The sequence below is a fragment of the Lemur catta genome, chromosome X (genome assembly GCF_020740605.2).
Source record: "Lemur catta isolate mLemCat1 chromosome X, mLemCat1.pri, whole genome shotgun sequence".
Lineage (NCBI taxonomy): Eukaryota > Metazoa > Chordata > Mammalia > Primates > Lemuridae > Lemur > Lemur catta.
This window is the reverse complement of record NC_059155.1, coordinates 22,279,519-22,305,013: the sequence shown is the minus strand read 5'-3', so window position 1 is coordinate 22,305,013 and position 25,495 is coordinate 22,279,519.

Below are 25,495 nucleotides of genomic sequence, written 5' to 3'. Positions count from 1 at the left end.
TTTAGCTACCTTCTCCAGTGACCAAATCATTCATGGAAAACTCATGTGTCCTTGCCATACCAACCCATGAGAGTAAAAGCTGATTCACTAAAGCCTGTCTTCTCACCCTTTTGCCTCACTACAGGTTCCCTTTCCCCTACTCATCAATGTAAACATCAGCAAGACAGTTCCCTATCAAGAAATGAGATGCCAGTCTTTCCTTATTAAAGGCCAGCCACCATTATTTCTTACCTAGATTACTGCAATAGCCTCATAACAGGTCTTACTGCTTCCAATCTTGCCAATTTTTAATCTATTTTCATTTCAACAGCCAGAATATTCTTATGAAAACTTAAGTTAGATTATGCAACTTCTTAGCTCAATAATCTCTGGTGTTCCTCATCTCATTCAGAGTAAGAATCAAAATCCTTAAAAGCCCTATAAAGTGCTACATGTTCAGGTTGCCTGTTACCTCTCTAATTCATTTCCTAACTATGCTTTTTCTCTTGTTCATTTTGTTCCAATCACACTGTCTCCTTTCTAAATGCTGTTACCTCTGCCTGGAACACCATTCCCCCAGATAATTGCAGATCTCTTCTCAAGTATCATTTTCTTGGCAAAGGCCTACCTGATTATTCTATTTAAAATGCAAACCATATCCTTCGGAACTCCTTACTCCACTTCTCTGCTTTATTCTTCTACATAGCACTTATCATGTGCCGAATTATACATTTTATTTACTTTCTGTCTTCTCTAAAATTTAAGCTTCAGGAGGGCAAGTACTTTGCCTGTTTTCTTCACTGTTATATCCCAGCAGTAAAACACTGCTCTGCATATAGTAGATACTCAATAAGCATCTGTTAATATTAATAAATAGAAGACATGACACATGAAAGCTAAAATAAGATAAAATAAAAAGCCCTCCAGTTTTGTTGTTCTTCTTTTGATACCTTTGGATATCCTAGAAATGACAATGCTTTCCCTAAGAAAATGGTAAGTATTGAAACAGAATATTGGCTAGGATTTTCCCATTGTTCAGGTATTGGCAACTATGACTCAAAACTACATACTGTGCATTTCACATTTCAAAGAAAGCCAATAAAAATTTGGACAAGAAAATTGCCTCAGGATTAATTAAGAGAAGATAGAACCAGCTCAGTTATCCAATGTCTCAAAACATATTTCATGGCTATTATTTTAAATAGCTTGGACCCAGTAAAGATGCAAACACTGCATTTGATTTTGTCTTTTTGTCTCTTTTAATCTAGTTCTGACATTTTTATGATATTGACTTTTTGAAGAGTATAGGCCTATTATTCTACAGCATAGCCCACATTCTGGATTTGTCTGTTTCCTTGTGGCATTGTTTAATTTGTACCTCCATTTCCTGCATTTACTATAACATTAAGATATAGAAGAGCTTGATTAGATTCAGATTAAACATTTTTCAGCAAGAATACGTCAGAGGTGATTTTTATGTAATTCATTTTTCCTACATAAAGCATCAAGGTACAAAATTCCTGGTTATTCCACTATTAGTGATGCTAAGTTTGATTATTTGATTAAGATAGTGACCATCAGATTTCTCCTTTTTGAGGTAAACTTTCTTCTTTCCAATTTTAAGTTATTACACTTAAATTAAAATTTCTTGGTATAATTTTATTATTATTGGGGTATTTGGGGTAAAACTTTGACACTGTAAAACTTTTTCCCCAAAAGCCTTTTGCCTGTTGCTTTTGGAAGCCATTGGTGATCTTTTCCTCAATCAATTACATTAGAGGTTACAAAATAGTGGATTTTTTAAAAAAATTATTAATATCATTCCTTCTACATTTATCAGCTGGCATTCTTCTTTTACTTTTATTATTCCCTCGAGAAAATTTTAAGGTTGGGTAAAATAATAATATATTTATGCTGATGAGAAATATCCAGGGGAGTGGGAAAAAGTGGTACAAGAGAAAAGAAAGAATATTTGGAACAATATCCTTGAGCAGGAGAGTTAGTATTTAATATACAGTACAGAGGATGATCTGTTGTAGGAACAAGAAAATTTTTTTCACAGTAACAGGAAAGAAGGTAGGCACAGATGGGTAGATGCATTGTTAATAGTTTATGGTTAATCGTTTACAGTTTAGGAAATGAAGTCATCAGCTGAATGTTGAGTTGGGGAAATAGGACTGTCGGCCTCAGTTGATACTAATAATCATGAGTTTAAAATGAGACCAGTCAACATGGTTTTTTCCTACAGCCATGTCCATTTGTCCAGGTGTTGACATGGAGGTGTTGACATACAGTAGGGCACAGTTAGATTGTTAGAAGAAATTATAGAAGTTAGAGTTAATTTATTGGAAATTATAATGATTTCCCATGAAGTTTAAGCTAGATATTAAGTAAAAACATGAGAGGGTTTGAGGGACAGTAAAATGGTGCTAGGATATATAGATGCTACGCTCTGGTGAGGTCAAAATATTGTTGAAGTTCAGGTACTAGAGAAAGTGAGCTAGAAAAAGAGGAGTTGGCACTCAGAAAGTGGATTGCTTAAAACCGAAATTAATGATAGTTTACAGCAATTGCAAAAAATTTAAAAGTCTAATGTATTGTAAGGTTCACCTTTACTTGTAATTGAAATTATAATTTGAAGTCATCAAAAAATGTGACAAGGGCTGGGCGCGGTGGCTCACGCCTGTAATCCTAACACTCTGGGAGGCCGAGGCGGGTGGATCACTTGAGGTCAGGAGCTTGAGACCAGCCTGAGCAAGAGTGAGACCCTGTCTCTACTAAAAATAGAAACAAATTATCTGGACAACTAAAAATATATGTAGAAAAAATTAGCCGAGCGTGGTGGCACATGCCTGTAGTCCCAACTACTCGGGAGGCTGAGGCAATAGGATCGCTTAAGCCCAGGAGTTTGAGGTTGCTGTGAGTTAGGCTGATGCCACGGCACTCACTCTAGCCCGGGCAACAAAGCGACACTCTGTCTCAAAAAAATATATACATATATATATGACAAGAATAGCACTGGAAGGGTGGACAATGACCTTGGAGCTAAAATTTTCAAGGAATGAGGAGGAGTGGTCTGTAGGTTACTTAATAACACTATCAAGGATATAAAGTCTAATGACATAAGATTGGATGCTGGGCAGTTTTGAGGTGAGAAAAACAATGACCTACTTAGAGTAATGAGGACAAAGGAGGGCATCTACTGAACTTCCAAGCTTATTTATATGAAGGATGTAATAAAGTAACCAGGCCATCATTGGAGAGGACCGCAAGGAAAGCAGTATCCTAAGGAGGGATCCAGCTTTCAATTAAAGCAAAAACGTAAAGGAAGTTTTCAGAGAAGCAGTTGAAGAATAGATTTTGCTGATGACTTACCATGAACTGAAGAAGACTCAAAGAAAGGAAGTTGGGAAGAGACAGAAGATGGGATCAGAAAAGGGACATATAGAAGGATATGAGGATTAAAGTTGGTGAGGACAAGGAATTACCTAGATATCTTGTGATGATAAAAGGAAATTAAGAATGTTGATTAGATCAGTCCCAAGATTCGAAATGCAGATAGTTTGTGTGGGGGTGGGGGTCTGTAAGTGTATGTGTGGAGGTAGAGGACAAATAGGCTTCTTACCAAAAACATGCAGTGTTTGGAGGTACCCTTCTTAATCTTGCTCATGAAGGTAACAAATTCCATAGAGGAGCAGTCAGAAGGCACCTAGAATCCCTATTAACTTCAGTCAACAGAGACCCATAGGCCAAGAAAGGGTTGAGCTTACCTCAAGCATACAGGCTTCTTCCTTGTTTTTTTTGTTTGTTTGTTTGTTTTGTTTTGTTTTTTCCCCTCATTTTAGCCAATGTAGAACAATGTAAGGACTACCTAACTCCAGGAATACAGGAGTCATCTTGACTCTTGCCTAGATGCCAGCAGAGAATTGGGTTTAATTTGCACATGGAAACATCCTCTTAATCTCAAACCATTTGTTAATAATCATTTCAAGTCATATACTTTCTTGACATTCTAAAAGACTAAGACATCTGATGCTCAATAAAAGATATAAAATTGCTTTCCTACTAGGACTTCCAGTTTAAACAACCCAATTATAATCCAGTATTTTGTCTGTATAAGCAAAAATGAATGATCCTGTTCACCACCCAATACACCATGTTTTAATGCAATGTTACCTTTCTGAATGCTTAAGCTAGTTCAAATTAGAATATGAGGGTATTTGTTTTCTATGTGAAAACACTAAATACTTCTGATGAATTTCCAACTCTCAATTGTAAATCCTATAAGCATATCCACATCAATGCCAGGACTAAAAGAACTCAAATATTTACCACAAAGTCAGGAATTTATAGAAAAGAAGAAATAATTCCTATTGGTTTAACATGAAAGTTTGATAAGAATACCCATTTCTATTTAGGAAAAAGTGTGAGAAGAACACCCATTTCTACTTACAAAAAAGGGTACTATTGGATTATTGAAATAATCTTCTGTCAAAATTGGGCTCAAAATATGTCTGGAGATGGACACAACTATAATTTAGAAATTGCTTCCTTTAGGGTGACAGACATTTTTCTTGTGGTTAATTATAACATTTCCTATTTTATTTCTCAAAAAAACATAATGAATTCACAATAAGTTGAGGGGCATTTTAGATAGGACCTAGATAGTAGAAAAGCAATTCTGTGTTCCTGCATAATTTCCTACTGAATTTCATGGATATTGTCTACTAAATTGTTATTTTAAATTCCAAAAAAACATAATGGATTAACAGGAATTTGAGAACTGAAAATGTACAATTCCTTAGATAATTTTAGAAAGATATATGCTTAAGTATAACTGAGTTCTCTAAGACTATTTAGTGATGATGACAACCAACAAAAATTTACTGATCATTTACTACATAAACAAGCTATCTTCTGAAGGAGATGGGACCAAAAGAGATTTAAGATGGTCTCTACTTCAAAAAGTACATCATGTGGTTGGGGTACCAAGAAGTGACCAGGATAAACATATACCAAGTCAAAGAACAACAAAACAAGTCAGTATATGCTAAGTGTGAAATGACAGCCAGAGAGAAGAAGTGCTTCTTCAGTTACTGAGGAGAAGACAAGATCAGTAAGGGCTGGGGTGATAAGAGAACACTTCTTGGCAGAGATAGGACTTCAATAGAACCTTGAAGAATGGGTAAGAGTCAGAGAAACAAAGAAGAGGGTAATGATAGTCTAAGAGGGATAAAGGCATGAGAAAAATCACAGGGGCATCAACATGTTTGGTATTCATGAAGCACAGTGAGCAAATGACTGTGGCAAACATTAGAAAATTTTGGTAATTAAGAAGTCATATTAAAATCCTAACTAAGCACAACTTTGCAAATGATGCCTTCCTTTGTAAATTTTCAAGGTCTTGTTTAAAAGAATGATTCAAGTCTAAAATCAGTAGCTTTTACAAATCAAAACCCAATAAATTAAGAATACCTTCAACATGCTTTCAATGGGGTCCTGTAATTAATTCCTGCATACTAACAGGAACTTTTGTTTATTGTGGTTTATTATTTGATGTAGGGTTAGGCTGAATTTTAATTTTTTCATTAAATTACTTCAATCTGCTTATTAGCAACCATTTATATCAATCTTTAACATGTGCTATATTTAAAAGTTAAGTAGTATTTTAAAATTCCAATTTAAGTCAGACTGGCCTTTCCCCAGGATTCTGAAGTAGAGAGGTTTGACTCTAACTCAATCTCTCCATCTGTTAAATGAAGGATTTAGATTAGATTCATGGTTTTCAAATCATTTTTAAATAAATCAAGGGAATCCTTTTTAAAAATAACTTATTTAAAAACACAATATAGAAAATAAATTATGATATCTGCTCTACCCGAACCATGGGAAGGAAATCTGGAATTATCCTTGTTATTCCTTGTCTTTGTTCTTACAGTGGCCCCAAGGCATTTTTTCAGAATCACAGGGTTCTGGGGAACACAATTTGAAAAACATAGAACTATATACTATCTAAAGGCCCCTTACAGTTATTAATATAAATTTCTCCCATTCTAAGTGAATTGTTTCAAAAGATTCAGTCAATGCATAGCAATACGTGATTCACATTTTGATAACACTCTTTGAACAAAAAGCTAGTTCCCAAATCTATAAAGAGTTTGGCAAGAATGATTACATGTATGGATTATCACCCTTCCTCAAGAATTGCACAAAAGGAGAATTGCATAGAGGGAAAAATCAGTCTTTGACACTGCTCACCTTCCCTTTATGGCATCTTTGGACCGAGCAGCCCAGAGTATCCTCCCTCTCACCGCTCATCTTATCCCAATAAGGGTGGCTTATTTGAGTCTCTCTACCCTGGACAATTCATTCTTCATACACCTCTCTATTATCCCAAAATATCCTTGTCCTAGGTCATAGTTCATTATGGAATTTCTTCCCTATCTGACAACAATTAATCTTGCTTGATAAATACTTAAATGCTAATGGGACAATGGATACTATGTGATAAGCAAATGTCTTACTCTATTAAAATACCATATTGCCACTGTGAGCATTTGGGGAACTATTATTGGTCAATGGAAGAGTTGATTTTGGAGAAGTAGGTTATTCAATGTCCTTCAAATTATAATACAGCTGACCCCTGAACAATGCAGGAGGGTTGGGGACACAGAACCCCACTGTGCAGTCAAAAATCCATATATAACTTTTGACTCTCCCAAAACTTAACTACTAATAGGCTACTGTTGACCAGAAGCCTTACTGATAACAGTCAATTAAGACTTTTTGTATGTTGTATGTATTGCATATTGTATTCTTAAAATAAAGTAAGCTAGAAAATAGGAAATGTTATTAAGAAAATCATAAGGAAGAGAAAATATATTTACAATTCATTAGGTTGAAGTGGGTCCTCATAGTCTTCATCCTCCTTTTCTTTACATTGAGTAGGCTGAGGAGGAGGAAGAGGAAGAAGAGGGGTTGGTCTTTCTGTCTCAGGAGTGGGTGAGGTAAAAGAAAATCCACATATAAGTGGACCCACACAGTTCACACCTGTGTCGTCCAAGGGTCAATTATACACAGGTGGCAGGTTTTTTTTTCTTGTGCAGAGGCTACCCTGCTTAATAACTGCATTGTCTGGTTACAATAGTGATGCCTTATTTTTGTTTCAGTCTATTTCACTGTCCACCTATATTTTTGAAAGGCCTCTGCATGGAGTCATGGCCTCCATAGATAGGTCTTTCCTCTTTAATTAAAAAATTTCCACAATCTCCTTCAGTTACTAGTTCAGAAATTCTAATGATCCTTCAGAAAATAATTATTTTCCTTTATAAAATCCATCTAACGTGGAGAGAGGGGACCTGGAGTTTAAAAAAGAGCCAGATGGGCAGACAATGCCAAAATTGTTTATAATGAAAAATTTGACAACACTAAATCAGATTAGAAACAATTCTTATAAAACATACATAAGCTTTTATTTTTGTCTGGCTTGGATTAAAATTAAGAATCATGCTTATTCCCTGTACATAAAACCTAAATGAGTTTGGATAAAGGTGGTCTAAAAGAACTTTGGATAGCAAAGGAATTCATCCTGAAGTTTCATTTTGGGTTGGACTAATCTGCATGGATATGGCCAAGATAATTATAACAACCTGAATCCCCATTTCCCACTAGACCACAATCTTTAGTGGCGATGGATTAATGCCTGAGCGTTTGTTCATCAAACCCTCTTGTATATTTATACATGCAAAGTATAAATTTTCTCTAACAACATCATTCTTTTGGGAGTTAATCATTACATTACTCTATTATTATTTGACATACCAATGTCCCAGATTATTATTTATCTTAGAATAGTTTCTTTCAAAAATTGCCACAGAAGTCATCCTTATAAAGAAATTCATTCATCAAACTATCATATCTTACAAGCACTGTGTCATTTTCACAGAAACTACAATATAGCAACAACAGTTGCCCTGACACCAAGGGTAGATTCTGAAAGAGGATCAGACTTGAAGCCCAAGGGAGGCTTGCATAACCAATTCAAAATCAAGCCCAAGGAAGCATCGTTTTATATTGAAAAAGGTTATGAGTACCTCAAGCACCATTAATTGTAAAATGATTACCACCTCCCAAATGAAGTGCTTTCTTGGAAAAACATGAGGTATTGATACACTTTTGTAGCCATGATTCATCTGAGAACTTTACCAAATTACCATGTCCTCAAACATTTAATGAGAGAAAAATTTCAGCAAAAACACATGGTCAAAAGTTCTGGTTTTGTGCTCAATTTCATAGCAAATGAATTTATGCAGAGAAATTAAATATAGAAGATCTGTCAAAGTAGAGAATTCAAATGTTACTGCTAAAAAGGAAGTGGAATTAAAAGATCAGAGAGAAACAGACAGACCATTCTCACAGTACAGGGTTTTGAATATGGAACATGTAAATCTTATCAATGACTTACTGGCATGCCCTAGAAAGTCCTTGTGGCTCAACCTCATTGCTAGTGACTTGGGCAAGGTATTATGTGCACCCTGCCACTGCTGCACAGCATTTCTACGTGAATGAATAAAAGCTTTCTAAAGTACAAAATTTCTAAATAGGGGGATTAATAGCTAAGAATGTTGTTACATATCTCATATCACAGTAGCCTATTAGAATATATAATAAAAACATGTGATTTTATGAATAAAACTCCAAAAAAAAAAAAAGAAATTTGATAGATACACCAAAGCAAAGATATTTTGCCAGGAGTAACAGTAGACTTTCCGCACACATTCAATGAGTTAAAATACACACACACTCTCATGCATTTAAAGAATCCCAGGTAGCAAGTAATCAGCGTTACTTATTCCATCACCAGATGGAGCAAGAAACAGAAAAACGAGTGTAGATAACTTAAACAATATAAAAGAGATTCAAGTAAGCAGAAACCAATCCTCAGAGTGTTGGTGCTAATACTTTGCAAGGATTCCCCATGCTGTGTCTTTTGTGCAAGTATGTGACAAATTTTCACTACAGCATTTAATTGGGGAAGTGAGTTCACAGAGGACAATAAAGATACCTAGGAGAAGGAAGTTGCTATTGAGCAAACAAAACTTGACAGTGTTAAGGAAAACTTTCAGGGATGGATCTCTGGCATCTCTGATTATGTCTGGCTCCCCTACTTGTGATTCCCTCTGCCTCTGACCTCAGCTTATCTAAATCCTTATCCACAGGGATTTCCTCAAGGCCTACCTCCTCAATAATTTATTCACCCCAGCTCATAAGGATAAAAACTTTCTACAAAATGTTATTAAAATACAGAAATAACATACCAAATTGTACCTGGTTGCTCTCTAATTGTTTCGGGAGTGATTTTGCCTCTCTATTTGAATAGATTGCATGGTCCTTGAGGACAAGAATAATTTATCATATTTCAATGGGTGTAACAATACTGAGTAATAAAACTCAATAAATAGTGTGAACTGATAGACATACATTAATTCACTATTATACCTTAAGATCTATGCTTAACCTCTACAAATTAGGAAGCATCAAAGGCCAAAATGAGAATAATGCTTAATTAATGTTAACATTTAGCTGGAAATGGGAGACCGCATAGAATCTTAGTGTTATTGTCAGCAGGACTGTAACAAGTTATTTGGCGCAGCCCCTGTCTTCAGGCAGATGGGTATTTAACTGAATGGTTATCTTACTAAAGAACAGACATGAACACCCAAATCTCACCTTAAATGTCTATTCCAATATCTTATTCCCCACAATCAGTTAAAAAGTCCTACCTTTTGTAGTATGAATTTATGCTGTTATCGCAAACACACAATTATTCCTGATTTTTTTTCATTTAAAAGTGACTGATTTAGTTTGGTATCATGTTGCCAAAACCATTGAGAAATGGTTCATGCTACATCAGTAACAGAGGAGAACAATCGTAATCTCTTCTCTTTATCCTCAACCTCCAGTCCTCACCACTTTTTGTCAAGTGCTAAACATATCCATGAAGAAAAGATAACACACAATATAAATCCTCTCCATCTGGGCATACATTCACCCCTCTGTTAAAGTGCAACAATGCATTGACGTGACACCCCAATATCTTATAATTCAGGCCATTAAAACTTTTTAACCCCTTTCAACCTTGGGCTCTGCCACCATCATGCCAAAGTGATGAAGTTCACCTAGGCTCCTCAGGATGGACTCTTAAAGGCTACAGACACTTAGCATAATATCTCAATAGAAGCTGAATGATAGGTGGGAATCCCTTTAACCTCCATGGTCCTTACCAAAACTTACATTTTCTAAAATCATCTTTGGAAGTAAAAATGTCTACTCTATCCAGGTTTACAGAATGTCTTTCAGCACGGTTTCTCATCAACAGACACAAAGAGGGACAAACCACTGTCTTTGCTTGATCTTGCCCTTGACAATACTACAAATTACTTAGAAATTCTCCTGGCATAAAAGTATTTTCCAAAATAATCCCTCAGCCCAAATGCCTGACATAAAATGAATGAAAGACTCATAAAAATAGGTTCCCCTTCCATTTCAATTAGTTTCAGTGAATACGTTTACTAAGCTCCTAATTGTATACACAGTACTGGGTTACAGACATGGGGAATCAAAAGAAAAAGATACTGCCTTTAATAATAAAGTACCCCCAGTAGTGTTAAGGAAATGAGACTTTTGCACAAAACAATTACAGAACTATTATATTCCTAAAATCTGAGTACACAGAATCTCCTGTGTTTCGATTAAGCACATAGGAATAATTTCCTAATACCTTCCCATGACTTTTTTTGGAGAAAGTTGTATTCATTTGAAATGTAATTGTATTCATGAACTCAACTGCATCCTGAATTTGAAGGAAAATATAATAGTACCAATAGAGCACCAATGCCACAGCAAGTTCTATCTTTTAAGATACATTCCACTGTCACAATCACTCCACATGTAAAAAGAGCATTGCTGCATCATGCTCAAGGTCACACTTTTATAATCTTCCTTAAAGCCATGTAGATAAACTAGGCCATGTAAATATATCAAAATGGTCATTCTCCTAATAATCAAAGAAATGTTACTTAAACAAAAATATAAATGCCATGTTTGCTCATGAAATTGTCAAAGATATTTTTAAATTATTGAATGGAAGAGGGGGAGTGTAGGGAAGTTTCCTTAATCACTAATAGTTTGAACATAAAATGTTATCTTCCTGGAGAGTAATTTTACAATAGGTAACACAAACATTTATGAAATATACATACTGTAATAGCCATTCCAGCATTTAATACAGCATTTTCCTATTGTGGGAGGTAATATGTGGTTTTCCTCTATTTTTGGGAAAATGGGAATACTGTCTCTCCCTAATCCTTTGAGGTTAAATGTGGCGACATGACTAGTTCTAGGCAATGAAATATAAGCATGGATATTTCACTTCTAGGCAGAAGCATTTTAAGAGCCAGTAAGCAATTCTCTGTAGCAGGGGTCCCCAACCTATGGTGAGTCGTATGATTATTTTGTTACATATTACAATGGAATAATAATAGAAATAAAGTACACAATACATGTAATGTGCTTGAATCATCCCAAAACCCCCGCCATCCCAGTCCATGCAAAAATTGTCTTCCATGAAAACGGTCCCTGATGTCAAAAAGGTTTGGGATCTATAATCTCATTCACTGGCAAGGTGTTCATGAGAGCACATGTTGGGGGAGAAATGTCAGAAAATAATATAGCCTCAGTAAATTTGTGTCCCTGTTTAAAAGGCAGAGTTCCCCTATCAACCTGCAGTGGAGTTGCAGAGTGAACAAGAAACAAACCATTGTTTTAAGCCATGAAGATTTCAGGGTATTTATCCTGACTTATATGGTAGTTTATCCTAAAAAATAAGTATGAATGTGCACAAACATATCTTTAAAGTAATGCTAGCAAATTGGAAATAACCTAAAAGCCCCACAAGATAGGATTTTTAAATTATATATTATCACACAGAAATATACTATAATACTATGTAGCTATTAAAAATTACACTGTACATGTATATTGGCAAGGAAAGGCATTCATGATATAACACTGAGTGAATAAAGGTTACAAAAACATGTTCAATATGATCCAATTTTTGTTATAAACACATACGAACCATGTACACACACCGAAATGTTAACACTGGTTTATCATTGTTTAATGAACTTATGATTTTTCCCTCTTTCTTCTTGTCTGAATTTTTTAATTATCTAAAATCAATACATATTGCCTATGTAATAAAAAACAAAATAAAACATTAGTTGTTAAAATGAGCGAAAACATTATTTGTTTCAAAGGCCTAATCAAGGTTGATTGGTCTTAAGAAACGAAGATTTTTTGCCTCTACAATGAGGAAATAAACAGTATCTTCGTGTAGTTTAAATAAAGGTAAAAATAACTTTATAAAAATCCACCTCAGATAGATACTGCAGATTTTCAGCAAAGTGGATATGTCTGATTTATTTCCTTTCATTTTCCTAGCAGATGGGCAGCTGTTCTTTTACTCACAAACCTCCTGTTACAAGTAGGAGATTCAAGCCAAGACCCTGAGGGGTGATTTTTAATCATTTATGGTGAACTCTGGGGAAGAGAGACTATTGTTATGCAACTCACAGAAGCACTCAACCTTCTCTTTTCAACTTCATTTTGGATCCACCACTTCAAATTTCACATACTAGCTGTATTTTGAAAGGTGATTCTAATAAAACAGGTAGCTTTTAATAGGCATAAAAATCCCTTCTATTTACAGAGTTATATTACTGAATACCCACATCAGGATGACAATTTACACCTCTTATTATTGCCATAATGCCTCACTACTGATTTCCATGACAGGGTAGGGGGTGTGGGAAAGATTACAGGCCCCAAAAAAAGGACATGTAATTATGATATGAGTTGATGTATACCCATGCTTTGTTTGAAAATCAGAAAAGCCAAGAAAATTGATATACTATAAAGAACTGTATAAAGGCAAGAAGGGCCACACTTGGGTATGTTTCGACCAGCAAATCACCTAAACTTCCCATATTTAAACATCCATGTTGATGCTAGATAGCTAAAAGCGGAAGATATGACGTTTATTGATTCAACAAGCATTTATTAAATACCTACTGTAAACCTGGGACTGTGCTAGATTTCCAGGATACAGTGATGAACTATAATTGACATGATCCAAGTCCTCATAGGACTTATAGGTGATAGTAAATAGAATAACAATCTATACAAAGTGTTATGAATCTTTGGTGATAGAGAGTTGTGGATGAGGATTAGATTGGTTATACATGAAGATTACTTTGTTGGCACTGTGAAGAATGGGTTGAAGAAATAAAAGAATTAAAATCAAAGAGACTGAATTAGAAGGCTGTAATAGTAGCTAAGCTAATAAACAATGACGGCCTAGTATTATAGTATTATAAAGCAGTGGCAGTGGGGGTAGTGGAGGTGGGGAGAGGATGTGGAAGATATTTAGAATGCTGATTCAATAGAACTTGAAGATTAGTTGTATACTGAAAGGAATTTGGGGCAGGCAAACATTGAGACATAAACATGGGTTTCTGGCTGTGGCAACTAGGTAAATCTAAGTGTCTTTAAACAATATAGGAAGGGCTGGGAGAAGAAAAGGTTATTCATGAAGAGGGAAAACCATAATAAGTTCAAGAATTGTTTATAGTAAGTGCCAACCATGATTCTAACTATTGAGAATACAGCCTATCCTCCTCTATACTTACTATCTTTCATATCACTTTGTTTACTTTCTAGCATTTAAGATATTTGGTAATTATTTCATAGAATCTAAGACATCTTGTGTTGCAATGCACACATATATTTGATGTATTAATAAAAAGGAAATAAAATGTGTTCTTGTTATACTGACTGTAAGACCTATCAGAGTTACATAGATGATGCAAAAATGTGACTAATGGGCATCTCAGAATCAATGAATTATTTTGTTTATACATTTGTTTTCTTTTTTAATTGTCCATTAGGTTTCACTAAAATGTAAGCTTCACGCAGGCACAGGCATTAATTCTTTTGCTCATTATCGTATTCCTAGCAGCTAGCACAGGGCCTGGCTCAATAGTATCTGCTTAATAAATGTTCGTTGATTTTTAAAAAGAGGGGAGGGAGGTAGGAGAGGAGAATAACCAAAGATAGGTATGGTCACTGATGTCATGGAGCTTATGGTCTATTGAGCCAATACAAAGGACAGGTACTATAAAATAATTTTAATGGAGAAATATGGGGTGCTATGGGGAATGTATAAAAGAAGAAATAAGCATGATTTGAAGCGAGTCAAGGATGGCTTTCTGAAAGAAGTTTTTCACCTCCTGAATAATGAACAAGAGCAAGATAGGTAAGAAAGATGAGAAATGAGTGTGTGTCAGTCTGTTCCTGCTGCTATAACAAAATACCTTAGAATGGTCAATTTATAAAGAACAAAAATTAATTTCTCATAGTTCTGAAGACTGGAAAAATCATGATCAAGATGCCAGCAGATTCAGTGTCTGGTGAGGGCTATTCTCTGCTTCCAATATGGTGCCTTATTACTGCATCTTCAAATGGTAGAAGGGCAAAAGGCACTACGATGTTCCCTTCAACCTCTTTCAAAAAAGTGTTATCATGAGGGCAAATACCTTGTGACTTAATCATTTCCCAAAAGTCCCCACCTCCCAATACCATCATCTTTGGGTTTAAGTTCCAACATACAAATTTTGGAGGGAGGGACACATATATTCAAATCACAGTATTATTCCACCCCAGTGCCCCAATATTCATGTCCTTCTTAGATACAACATGCATCAGATATAGGTGATACTAAATATACTATGCATCCTGAGTCAAATTCTTCCTCCAGCTGTGAACCTACAAAGTGAAAGAAGTTATGTCCAAAGAAGTATGTTCCAAAATACAATGGTGGGACAGGCATTGGATAGACACTCCAATTCCAAAAGGGAGAAATGGGGGAAACAAGGAGTAACAGGTCTAAAGTAAATCTACAACTCCGAAAGACAGACAACATTAAATCTTCAGGCTTGAGAATAATCTTCTGTGACTTCATGCCCTGCCTTCTGGAAACACTGGGGCAAGGACTGGGCCCCTGAGGCTCCTGGAAGCCCTGCCCCAGTGGTTATGCTTCAGTCCACACAGCAGCTCTCACATGTGGGAGTCATATGCCTGAAGCTCTCCCAGGCTAGAGTTGCACACTGCTGCTAACTCTATCGATCTGGGGCCTTGGGGGTAGCCCTTCCTACTCCCATGGCTTCACTAAGCACTGCCCTTGTGGGGGCTCTTTGCAGTGGTCTCAACCACACAGCTTTGCCAGGCATGCCCCTAGTGGGGACTCTCCGCAGCAGGCCCACCCCTGTGGGAGTCCTCTGCCTGGGTTCCAAGGCTTTCTGTGGCATCTTTTGAAATCTAAGTAGAAGAAGCAATGTCTCCACAACTGGTGCACTTTGCACGTTTCCAGAGTTAGTACCACATGGATGCCATTAAGGCATACTATTTGTGCCCTCTGGAGTGGTAGCCAAAGCTGTACCTGAGCAGGCTCAAGTTACAGCTGGAGTGGCTAAGGAGCATGTGCTGGAATATTTAAAGAAGAAACTTGAGGTGGCCTTGGACAGCAAACCCTGAAGCCCATGGGTAACCTGGGCCCCCTCCCTTGAAACTGCTCTGCTCACAAGACCCTGGCACTCTGGGCCTATGATAGGAATAGCAGCCTCAAAGATTTCTGAAATGCCTTTGATGTAATTCTTCCATTGTCTTGATGAATAGCATCTGGCTTCTTCTATCTATATTAATGTCCTCAACAAATGTTCTTTTGGCCACACCCTTGGTGTTCTTTCCTGAACACACTTTTTTCTTCTTTACATGTCCAGGATGAGAATTTTCCAAATCTTTAAATTCTGCTTCCCTTTTGGTTATAAATTCCATAATTGTTTCTTTCTTCTCACATTTTACTATAAGTAGTCAAGAGGAGCCGTGCACCACTCTGAATTCTACCTTCCACAAAACACTAGTACACAGACACAATACAGCCAAGTTCTTTGCCAATTTGTAACAAGAATGGCCCTTCCTCCAATTTCCAATAGGTTGTTCTTCACTTCCATATGAGACCTCATCACAGTGGCTCTTACAGTCCATATTTCTGCCAGCATTCTGATCATGACCACTTAAGTATTCTCTAAGAAGATTAAGGCTTTCTCTTATTCTGAGGCCTCACTAGAATAACCCTTCATAGTCCAGTCTATAATCCATTAACCAGTTCCAAAGCCATCTCCACATTTTTAGGTATTTGTTATAGCAACACCCCACTTCTTAGCAATAATTTCTGTCTTATTCTGTTTCTGTTATTATAACAAAATATCTTATAATGGGTAATTTATAAATAATATAAATTTATTTCACACAGTTGTGGAGGCTGGAAAGTTCAAGATCAAGGCACTGGCAAGTTAAGCGCCTGGTGAAGGCTCTATTCTTCAAAGATGGTGCCTTCTCAATGCATCCTCACACGGTAGAAAAGATGTAAGAGACTATTGCACTCAATTCAACCTCTTTTATAAAGTCACTGATCCCATTCATGAGGTGATTTTAAGTTTTAACACATAATTTTTGGGGAGACACATCAGAATATAGCAGAGTGTTATAACACATAGAATAGTGTATGCAAAGGTCCTGGGATAAGAGAGAACATGGGATGTTTGAATAGCTGGGATAAGACCATTGCAGCTGGAGCATAGCAAGTGAGAGAGGAAGTGTTGGGAGATGATACTGGAGGGTAGGCAAGGTCCAGAACTTTTAAATTCAGATATCATTAAAATATCATAAAAAATAACCTTTTAAAATATACAATTCAGTGCTTTTTAGCACATTCAGAGTGTTGGGCAGCCATCAACACTATCTAATTCCAGAACATTTTTTATCACACCCCCAAAAATCCCAAACCCATTAGCAGCCACATTCCCTCCTACCAACCCCTGGCAACAACTAATCCTACTTTTCGTCTATATGGTTTTGCTTATTCTGGATATTTCATAAAAAGGGGATTATACAATATGTGGCCTTTTTTGTGGCTGGCTTCTTTCACAAGGCACAATGTTTTCAAGGTTCACTGTAGCATGTACCAGTAAGGCACTCATTTTTATAGCTGAGTAATATTCTATTGTCTGAATATACCACATTTGTTTATCCATTCATCAAGTGCTGGATGTTTGGGTTGTCTTCTCTCTTTGGTTATTATGAATAATGCTGCCATGAACACTTGCATACATGGTTTTTGTGTGGACGTATGTTTTCTATCTCTTGGGTGTACAGCTAGGAGTGGAACTGTTATGTCATATAGTAACTCTGTTTAACATTTTGAGTAACTAAAGAACCATATTTTACAGTTCCATTTAGACCATGGAATGATTTTGGATTTTGCTCTATAGAACAATAGGAAGCTAGTAAAGTGTCTTTGGAAAAAAACACAGTATCGTCTGAATTACATTTCTTAAACCTTCTTTAGCTACTATATACAGAATGGATTGAAAGAAGGCAAAAATCAATAAAGGAAAATTCCTTAGGTGCCTACTGCAAGACTCAGGAAACATGATGGCTAGAGCTAGAGAAGGTAGTGACAATGGATCTTGCAGGACACAGAGAGATTTGAGATACTTGGCACTACAATTAACCTGATGTCATCATTAATTTGATATTGTAAGTAAGGGAAAAGGAGGTATTACAGTTGGTTTATGGGTTTCTAGTTGCTGGTGACCTCTTCCAAAGCAATTTCAATAGACTGGTGGGAGAAAAAGCCAGATTACAATGCATTCATTAAACAGTATTTTTGAGCACCTATTATGTGCTAGGCACTGAGGATATACAGCAATGAACAGAACAAAAATCCTTGTTTTCACAAAGCTTATAATTTAGCAGGAAAGGGAAAAGGTAGTACAAAATAAATCTAACAAATGAATAAATCACATAGTATACTGGAATGTGGTAAGTGCTATGGACAAAAATGAATTAGGGTAGTGAAGCTTATCTCTAAGGAAATGATAATGACAAATACTTAAATAGAGCTACTGAGTGCCACATACTATTTTGTGCTTTACATATATTTCCTCATTTAATCTTTCAACATTATGAGATATGTACAATTATTAACCCCATTTTACAAATGAGGAAACTGAGACACAGAGATTAATTTACCAAGATCACACAGTTTGTAATTAAAATGGCTGGAATTCAAACTAAGACATCTGGCATCAAAATTTGAGCTTGTAACCACTACACTATACTGAGAAAAAGAGACAGAATATTATTTACCTGAAAATGCAGCACCAAGGGAAGATTTTATTTTTAAACAAAGCTATTTATAAGCATATTTACAGGATAAGACAAAGGAGGTAATGGAAATTGAAAACATTTATTGAGGGAATAACTTATAGGACAAGATCTCAGAAAGTTAAGAGGTCTTAGAGAAGATGATGATATTTGGGATAATTCCTAAGTGTAAAATTATTAATATCTAAGGGTACTTTACTTGTTTCTAATATTTGAGTAGGTAGGACTAAAGGAGAGATTCACTCTGGTACTTCCTGGAATCTTTTTGGTCAACTTCTATAAATCATGCTGCCTAAATTCTCTGACTTCTCCAAAAACACAAATGGAAAAAAGAAATACATATAAGAAAATAAGAAAGGAGAGATAAATAAGACTAAGCCCTGAAGCTGATGCCCAGCCAGAATAGGCACAATCGGGTTACAGCAAGGTACCACAAAGAGAAGGAAAATACTGGGTGCAGATCTCCCCTCTCCTTCACGATTTATTTTGGGGATAGCCTTGAACAAGTTCAAGAGGTGTGGAAATTAGCCAAGGACCATCTTTCCCCACTTGAATCCCTGTCTCTTATTTCTTAGCCAACATTACCACTGAACCTAATATTACCAAGATGACTCTCAGCTCCCAGAACTCAATCCATTTGCTCTTTTGGGTTGGATATGCTGTGATCTCCTTCCCATTTATAAGTTGGTCTGAATATGTAGATGGGGTGAAGGTAAATAGTTGCAGTCAGGCAAGAGGCCAACAACCACAAGAACTCAAGAAAAGGAAAGTTCTTTAAAAAATATTTAACTATGCTGAAAATTAAGATCTGACTGCAGTCAGCTAAGGTTTACTAGATACCAACTCACATACAGGCATCTGTGCTACCAAGCTAGAGAAAATTGCTGCGGCACGAATGTGCCCTTTTTGGTCTCTCAAAGCTCAACCCACCATCTGCCTATTCAGCGCACGAACAATTTCCGGGAAGGGTCAGGAGAGAGCAAATCTCTTGATTTAAAAGAAACAGAGGAAAGAAAAGGATGACAACTCAGGGACACATTCTATAAAAACTCTGTGGATATTAGTGCTCCCTATTTTTATTCTTGAACTGACATGAGTCAGCCTCCCTCCACCAGAGGAACATGCTGCAAAGTTGTCTGCCTATTTAAATTAATCATATCAAGATTTGAAAATCTGCATTTGGAAAGGGTTGGTATTTTATTGGGACTAGGTTGGGAAAAGGGGAAGTGTAAAGATTGGTTATGTTAATTCCCTTTTTCATATGGATTTCATATCTGGCATCAACTGCAGGTTCTCAGGTGTGATTTCTTTCAGGGCACTGGCTAATCCCAATCTTTAGGAAGCAAACTGGAACAGCTGCCAATATGATCTGCAGCAGGCAGGTTTGCTTTATTCATAGATAAACAATTCATGAAACAGAAAGGGATTTGATTTGGAAAAAATATTCTACATGTAATAGTAAAAGAAATGAACACTGTTGCAAAAATGAAATGCTTGCCACATGGAAATATAGTTTAAATATAGCTATTGCTGAAAGACTAAGGGCTGAAAGGATCTACACTGTGTGAAGTCATTTTGCTAACAAGGACATTAGGGATCTCAAAAACCCACAAATACTAGTGTAAACTTTTATAAATCTTTTCTCTCCTTCACTCCTTTTTGCTGAAATTAAAAAAAAAAACATATTATAACCTTTTATCTTTCAGTGATATAAAGGGGGATACTTATTACTGTAAAACAAGATACATATATATTATACATTTGATACAATTTCCCAATTGCCATAAATATGAATAAAATCCATATTCCCGGCACTTCTGCCAGTTGCAAAGCTGTTATGGGTTTGGACCCATTGCCCTATGATTCCAAATGGGTAAGTAAAGACTGAAATGAGTATCTCCAAAGGGCCTTGAATTCAAAAAGAAGATATTTGCTGTTCCAAACCAGGAAATCTAAGCAAATAAAATTTCTTCTAGATACTGAGGTTGAAGCTATAGTCATCCCTTGGTATCCACAGAGGGTAGGTTCCAGGACCACCCCGATAGTCCCCCCCAATATCAAAATCCGGAGATGCTCTAGTTCCTAATACAAAATGGTATATATAACCTATGCACATCCTCCCATATACTTTATTTAAATAATCTCCAGATTACTTATAATATCCAACACAATGTAAATTGTATTGTAAAAAGAAGCCAGTAAAACATACAAAGTCAAGACATTTTAAAGATCCAGAGGGCCTCCCTCCTCATAAACCACTCACTCCACTAAAAATGCACTCCTGAACAATACACACATCCTTGTACATACATACACGATGAAAGCAAAGAGTATGTGGTATACACTAAGGATCAACCTGTTCAGACAAAAATTGTCATTATATTGCATTTTCCTTTGTTTTTTTTTCCCCAAGAGCACAAGCCAGTCCATTATTAGCACATTGCTCTTGAAATCCACTCAAGGACATATATAACTAAGTCAAGAAGCATTTTAATTTTATTTAGATGACAGAACTCAAAATTCAGTAAAAAAGAAAAATGGCTCTAAACAGCTAAATCGAGCACACAATTTCAACATTAGATTATTAAATTGCTTGTTCCTAAAATGTAGTTGTATGGAGTTCTTTTCACATGCAAAAATATATATACACATACACAAGCTAACCAAATAGCTTGTTTTAGCTTTCATGGTTATATAAAGAAATCATTACATAGTGAAGGAGAATTCAAGTATAGTCATCCCACAAAATATGAAAAATCACAGGAGGTTTAAACTTGCATTTCTCCCAGAGCTAGCATCGTTATTACTATTATATACCAAAACTGGATCTGGTGAATATTTCTACCTTTTTAAACATGAGACAGACTCAAGGTCAAAGCTTATGTCATCACAGATGCAAACGTGAGATATATGTCCAGTGCTCTTAGCTAGGATTCTTTTTGCTTGCAATTCACTTTGGACATCTTTCTAAAATTAAAAGCCAGAGGTAACACTCTCAAATAACTGTCCACCTATAATTTAAAAATAAAGAAATAAAATGTCTTAGGGCTTGGGGCGGGGAGGGAGTCAAAGAGGAAGAGAATGATGTCCTTTTTATTTTCAGATAATGGATCATCAATATGCCCAATCAATAGGACCCAAAAAGCAGTCAGCTATCTGGGCATCCATATCTTCTTTTTGGCTTTTCACAGCAGGCAAACAATACTGCTCTACAAAGACAGAAGGAATTGTACTGAAGCAACAATAACTACAAATATAGCTGAGAAACATATTGGGTGGAAAAAGAATACTGTGTAAATCTCTCTTTTTTGCACTCAGACCTCAGATTCATATTCTCTAGGTCACATAGTCAATAGCATTTCACATTGCACGATATGTTTCTCTAACAATAGCTTATATATAGAATTTTGTTATTCAAATCATGAAATGTGTAAACAGACTGGGGATCAAGAGTTCATTAATTTCTTACCAGATCTTAGGCAAATCACTTACCTTTTCTGCATTCTAAATTTCTTACCTGCTAACTTAAGAAAATTATACCATCCAAAGCTAAAAGCAAACATTTATTAATTTTATAAACCTGTTTCTTCACATGTTGGGTCTATTTAAAGAAGGCAAACACCTACAATTGTATCTGAAGTCTTTATTCTGTTTTATAAGACAGATAGGAACATATGTATTTGATTTAAAATGATTCATGTTCGTAAAATGCATTCTCCTCAAAATCAAGGTTAAAATAGGTGATCAGAAGGCAAGTAGAGGGGTAGGCTTTGGGGAACCAACTGGTAAGAAGTTTAAGGAACAACTAAGGTGAAGACTGAAACTTATACATATAGAACCTCCAGAATTAAAAAGGAGGAGGTAAAGAAAAAGAAGGAAGAAAGAGAAAACAAAAAAAGCCAATCATCCTGGTTTGTCACACTGGTACAAAGTTGTTAAATAAGAGTATCAGCAAAATTGTTCACCAAGGCCACCTGCTGTTTCTTTCAAACTGAAACAACAGAATTGATTAGAAACAGACCTTGGATACTTGCCTCTCTCAAACAACGTTCAAATAAACCTGGAGCATCTACTGTGTTCAAGCTACAGCTGTCAACCTGAAGCTATTTACTTACTGAGCCATAAGACTTGACACTCTTCAATCAAAATACATTCACAACAAAGCATCACTAATTGCCTTTTCAAAAAATAACTATGCCCAAGATAACTAATATCCGACTTGACTTCTTTCTTATGTTTCAAGCATTATTGATTAGATATGCCAAAGTATCAAAATCTCATTAATAAGCATTTTGCTTGTGATTGATTACTAAGTCCAGTCAGTCAAAATAAATTATTTTTCAGACAAAAATAACTGTGCTTCAAACCCTGTCATTAAAAAAAAAAAAGAGGAAAAAAATGCCCTGAAAGAACCTGCTTTTGACTGGTGAATGATTATTTCATTTTAGGAATCCTACAATCAAGATAATACATTTTATTTCTCAGGACATAATTTTTCTTTCCTTGTTCCTTAGTCTCAAAGATACAAAAGGAAAATAAAGTGCGGTATATATTTAAAAAACAATCAAAGAGCTAATCAGACCTAATTCGAAGCGCTATCCCAGCAAGAGAATTAATCAAACTTTGTCTCAGTTCCTAGTCCTTTTTAAGCTTTGGAAAGCAGGACCTCTCTCCCTGGGATTAGAATAGCATTCAAAAACAGACATTTAAAGTCTCCTATTTTCAAGGACTATTACTCAGAATAATTTTTTAAAAATAAGAACATGTAGTGATTTTCCCTAAAAATAAATTATTCTTTGGGTTACCAAAATCTCAGGAAAATGCCCAAAATTACTTAGTGACAGCTCATCCAAGATATTCATGCTAGTTTGATCCTCCAACAAGCCCATCTGCTTGCTTGCATCACTCTTTCTTATTGCAAAACCCCATCTCTCTTTCCGCCCCCAGACCACCCCACTTAGAGCATCCTCAAAGGGCACCCATATTCTCATGTGTAATTCCTCCTCCCCTCTGACAATTTTTTTCTTTAAAAAATTTCCACCCCTTTTAAACCACCTCTTCACTTCTGCTGCCTCTCTCTGCTTGTTACCAACCCCCAAACCACACCACTTCCATCTCCTCCAGAATCTTTCAGGTATCCAAACTCCAAACCACTGTTGTCCTAAAAGCTAGTCTAAAATCACACACTACAAGGATAACACAGGGAGGATTTATTGGTTCATTCAGAGTTAACCTTCACGTGTAGAGACAGTCCTTCTGATCTATCAGCAGCAAGGCGTACACAGTGCTTTTCTGGTAGTGGTGTGGCTGTGCACTAAGTCATTATTTTCTCCTCTGGCTAGGGTTTCAACTCTGTGGGTTTGAAAGGTACATATTATGAGGCATCTGCCTTGATTTTAAAGTGAAGAAAACTGGTCCATAAATGCCTGATTTGACTCCCCTAAACATCTTGCTCTAATAGCTGAAATACCACTGAAGTAGGTACAGCAACATAAATCAGCCCAGCCTTTGTAAAGTCCTTCCTTCGCCAACTATTTATGAAGTGTCCACCTTTTGCTAGACATTGAGCTAGGTGTTATGGATACAAAAGCTCCAACACATGGTCTTTATTAGTCAGGTTTCTGCTGGAATAATTCTGTATCAAAATTTCAAAATCTCAGTGGCTTATAACATTTATTTTTCACATTCATGGGTCTGTGGGTTAGCTGGAGTTTGGCTGATCTCAGCTGGGTTTATCTCAGCTAGACTGGACTCTAGGCTTCAGGTCCAGCCCAGGTTTGCTCCATTCTTCATCTCTGGACCCAGGATGAAGGAAGAATGGATAAATTAGACATATTCTTCTCAAGGCAGACATCAGAAGCTTACCACAGATGTGTGTAAATGTGATACCTCTTAATGCCTTGGCCCAGAATTAGTAGGCTGTTATATCCACTTATATTCTACTATTCTATCAGCCAAAATCACATGCCCAACTCCCAAATCAATGGGATAGTGAAATATATTGTTCCCACAGTAAGTCACAACAAGTGTAGAAATTAAAGGAAACACTGTGAGCAAATAATATAATGAGAAACTCTTTACCATGAACAATTCCTAGTCCATAAAGGGAGACATATGGGTAAACCACCAACTAAAACTCACTTTTACTATCCTATGCATTTCTCTTACTCTACCTGCCTCTACTCTAAGGAACTCCAGACTGGTCCCTTCTTTCCCCAAAACTCCCCTGTAAAAGTTCTAGACTCCTAGTGGGTATCTCAAATGACTCTGAGATACAGTATTCTGACATTTCATCTGACATTTTTCTCTTCTCCTGCTCTGCTAGTAAAGGCAATGCTGGAATGCTGCCAAAGCCAAATGTGGAAGTCACATGATTCATGCCCATCAAAGGTATCACAGCCAGCTATACCAAAGTCTGTGTCATGGGTGTAGCACTAATGTCTATCCCTCTTATGCTTCATGCCAAAGCCATGTTAAAAACACTATTGCCACCATGGTTACTGATCTTTTAAACTCTCAAGAGCTCATCCAATTATTCAAAAAAAGAAAGAGCTCTTTAGTATTTGTCACACTTATTAATATTTCAGACATGTAATAAAAACACCTAAGTAATAACACATCATCCCCAGAATCACCCCTAAGTTCCTAAGGTTGAGGAATGCACTGTATCCTGAACTCACTTTCGTGACTTCATTTCTTTTATCTCTATCATAAGTTATTTCCCAGGAAGCTCCTAATTCTACATACAAATAGATTGTTAGCGAGCCCAAACTTTTCTGAATGCTTTGGCGAACACAACTCAAGGCTGGGATTTGACATGCATAACCCTAATACAACATGATGGATTCCATAATGGATTTAGGCAAAACATGCTACAGAATAAAAGAGGAAGGAGTTATTTATTTGGCCAAAAGCATCATGGAAAGCTTGACAAATGAGATGACCTTGAGTAATGGTTCGCCAAATACACAAGGAAGAGAAGGCATTATGGACAAAGGGAACTGGGTACAATTAGTATACATTAGTCAGTGGAAAATACCTTTTCTTGACCTGCATAACAATCAAATGGCAGGTGAGATGACAAAAATCTATGCTTTCTGCTGCTAATTGGTCTGTCTCCTGGGTACTTAGGTTGGCAGAAGGAAGCCAGGCTCCAGCACTTTACAATACC